We start from the raw sequence: 3,813 nt of genomic DNA, 5'->3' as shown, positions 1-3,813 counted from the left end.
GGGAAAAGGGAAAAAAATAATTTTTTTTATTTTCGGGAAAAAACCCCGGGAAAGGGGTTTTAATATCCTTTTAAGGAGGGTTGGTTTTCGCCCGGGGGGGGAATTTTAAAAAAAAGCGTGATAAACCCCCCGTGATCCCCTCGCGCCAATAGGCCAAGTATCTCGCCTTCTTTAAGGGGCCAAACACAAAAACGGGGCCCTACGCGCGCCCAAAAACCCCGCGGGACTCAACCCGCATCTCAATCGAAGAGCGAAAAGAGAACCCTCTTTTACAACGTTCTTGGTTTCTAATCGAAAAAGAAAAAAAGTTTTCGATTTGAAAACCAAGTGCAAAGTTTTATTCAAAAAAACCCCAACCCCCGGGGATAAAATTAACATACCAAAAAATTGGGGCCTTCGAGCCGGGTCGTGAAATTAATTTGGGTTAAACTGCGACCCCTTTTTTTCAATCACCCGTGAAACAACCCCCAGATTTCGGACAAAATTTCCCCCAGTGTTTTCCCGGGAAACCTTTGGTCGGGCGTTTAAAAAGCGTTTCTCGTTCGTTTTCGGAGCTTTTGTGGGGGGGAGTGGGGACCGGGGCTAAAACGACCAGCTGTCGCGCCCCTCAAAACAGTCCCCTCTCTCCCCTCTCCCCGCTCCCCTCCGACGACCCCCCGGGGGGCGAGAGAGACAGCGCAACGCCGCGCGTTCCGACCGCGCCCCTCTTTTTCTTTTATCTCTTTCCCCTTTCTGCGGCACTCTCCCCCAAAAACCAACATTTTTTCATTCAAGCGCCCCCATCCCCCGCTTTGCAATTTTTTTTCCCTTCGGACGGGGCCCAAAAATTAAATGCCGTTCGAAATAGAACTTCCGTGGGATTTTCCCCTACCCCTGCCCTGACTCTCATCTCCCGGGGCCGCGAAACACGTGCCAGTGATGGAATTCCCCCTAACACCCCCGGGTTTACAGTGAAAATTGTTGCAATAACCCGCGCGCGGGGCCGCAATCACGGCTTAGCAGTTTGTTTCACCCAAGTGGGGGCTCCTCTTTTTAAAAGGGAAAATCTCATTAAAGGGGAGCCGCTATCAGCGCACACCAGTGAAACAAAACAATTCCTGGGGATTAATTTAAAAAAACTTTCTGCATGCCTTCAGTAACCCCGGCCCCCAGGGCTCGTGCGCCCCAAAATTTTAAAAGGGCCCCCCCTCCTTCTTCCTCCTTTACTCTTGTCAAATTTTTCGTCGAATCTCGACATTCTTAAAATAAATAAAGGTGCGTGATTTCAAAATGTGACTTCGCTAAAAAAAGCTTTTGCTATCACCACCCCCCCCCCAACCCCACCATTTTGTGTACTTGGGTCAAGTGACAAAGGGTACCACTAACTTCCGTCGTGAAAGGGGCCCCAAAATTTCGCTAAAAATTAACTCTTTCTCTCACCGCTCCCCCCTTCGAGCCGAGGAAATTTTTTCCCCGCCGAGAGCCGCGCGCCCCCTTCTGCTCCCGTGAAGGGGATAAAATAATGCCACATTTCGGCACGAGAAATATTTTGTCACCCCGTGAAAAGACTGCTCATCGAGGGAAAGTGAAAAAATTAGCTTTGGTAAAAAATCCTCGTCAATTTTAAAAAGGGTAGCCAAGCCGAACCCTGACCCTCGCCAAAAGCGAATTAAAAACGTTCCTTGGCCCCTGCGGAGGAAATCTTGGGGCGCTTTTCCGCCCCTCCCCCGTCAAGCTTCCTTTTAGATGGCCCAAAGCCCCGGGCAGAAGAAAAGGGCCCTTAAAACGTAACTTTTGAGAAGGAAGAGTTTTCCCCGCACTTAGGGTGTCTACAAAGATGGGCCGATCTCCCCCCCTGAAAAGATAATTTGATTTAAACCAACTCAAATCGCGGGTTAAAAAGAAACGTAAATCTTATTTCCTCCCTTCGCGAACCTAAAAATCCCTTGTTTTTTAAATTTCCCCGCTCACCCTCCCAATTTTTTCCGGGAAATTAAAAATTATTTGGGAAAAATTTTCGCAAAATTTTCGGTCTCTCGTAGCCAAAAACGCGCCCCCTTTCAAAATTTCCCCGAAAATTTTTTTATTTAAAAAAAGAGCGTAACGGGGGAAAGCTTTTACTGTTTTTTAATAATTTTAAAAATTTTGGATGCAAATTAAAAGTCTGGGCCCGGCAATTGGGGAAAAAACGAGTACGATGAAAAAAAAACGTTAATTTATCCCCATCTTGCATGCATTTTTTTTAATTTTTTGGGATGATATCCGAAAAGTAACGTCTTCGCAAGTTTTTCGCGACCAGTGGGCCATCTTAGCCCCCGTTTTAAAAAAACCCCGGTCCCTCCGGTAGAGCAAAAGGGGCACGTTCTTATATTAAAAATAACACGCAAAAGTTTTTTCGCGAAAACGCGTACAGAGGGGGAAAACTTAAAACAAAAGAAAAACCCCCCGAGCTCCCACTTATCAGGGAAAAAATTTAATTTCTTAACCTTCGCAATTTTTGGGGGCCCATCTGACTTTTTTTGGTGCAGCCCCAAAACCCGGCTCCGCGAAGCACGATAAACCCCGTTTTGTCATCAAAAGCGGGGGACCGCCCCAAAAATTTTTTTCTGCTCCGGCCCCGGGGAACCCCGTTTTTTAGATGCGAAAAAGTTTAAATTAAAAAAACTGCCCTTTACCCCGTTTGTTCTTTTGCCCCTCCCAAAATAAGATTTTGTTTTTAAATTTCTTAAAAACCCGGGCACTTTTTTGACGAAAGGCCCCAGTAATTTTGATGCAGACCCGTGTAGTCGCAAAAGCTCATACACTGTTTTTTTCCCCCCGTTTTTAGGCGCCCCCTGTCATTAAAAGAGGGTTCCCCCGGGGGACAACCCCCTGAGTCCCCCTCGGCCCTCTCCCAAAAGACCCTTTCTAGTTCCGGGCCCAAGGTTTCCCCCCAGTTGCGACGTCCCCACATAAACCAACCCCGCTCGAAACGACCTCCCAACTTTTTTTTTGGCCACGGCCCTTTGGGGGACCCCCCCCAAAAGGTCGATGTTTTAAAGTACGGGCGCTGGGTTTGGGTCAAGGATCTACTTTCAGTTTTTTTTTCTCGGGGGTTTGCCCTTTTACAAGCTTTTTCGCACAAAACGGCAAAGAGCCCAAATTTTCAAAATTTAAAAGTTTTGGCGAAAAATTCACCGGTACCCGCTAAGTCAAAGATTAAAGCTTTTTGGGTTAACCCCCCGGTTCGAAAGCTGATCCGAGCTTTTTCCTCTGGAACTTTTCGTAAAACAACGCATTACTTCGATCCGCTCCCCAAGTTCCCGCCGTTCGAAAAAGTTGGGCCCCATTTACAGGGTCCCCCTTCCCCCTTTTCGGGTCCTGATCCTTTTAGTCACCAAACCCAAATTTACTTATTGATCGGTGCTGACCCTTTTCCCCTCACTTTTTTTTCTTTTTCGATATCCGTCAAAGGTTTCCCATCGGTACTCCCACCGCTAATTGGGCCGCTCCCCTTTGGGTTTGGGTTTCTTTTCTTTGGGCCCCACGAAATAGTAGTCCCCCCCGCTTCCCGGGTGAAGCCCCGTATTGAACGGGGGTGTCTAATTTAGGGCACCACTTTCTTCTCCAGAAATTCTGGGAAAGGAGGAAATTCCCCCACCCTTTTTACCCCCCCACTGAAGAGGAGGAGAGGGGCGAACCCCACTTTTTTTTGCGAATCATTACCGGGGAAATTCCCCAAAAGACTTTAAAACCCTCCCATTGCCCTTTAAGCATAATCTCCCGATAGAAATGGGGTGATTCTTTATAATTTTCAACTTCGCTTTACTTTTAAAATGGAGAGCAGGTTTAAAG

This window comes from Nylanderia fulva, unplaced genomic scaffold (genome assembly GCF_048542155.1).
Source record: "Nylanderia fulva isolate GAGA-0341 unplaced genomic scaffold, ASM4854215v1 Scaffold102, whole genome shotgun sequence".
Taxonomy (NCBI): domain Eukaryota; kingdom Metazoa; phylum Arthropoda; class Insecta; order Hymenoptera; family Formicidae; genus Nylanderia; species Nylanderia fulva.
This window is presented reverse-complemented; position numbering follows the sequence as displayed.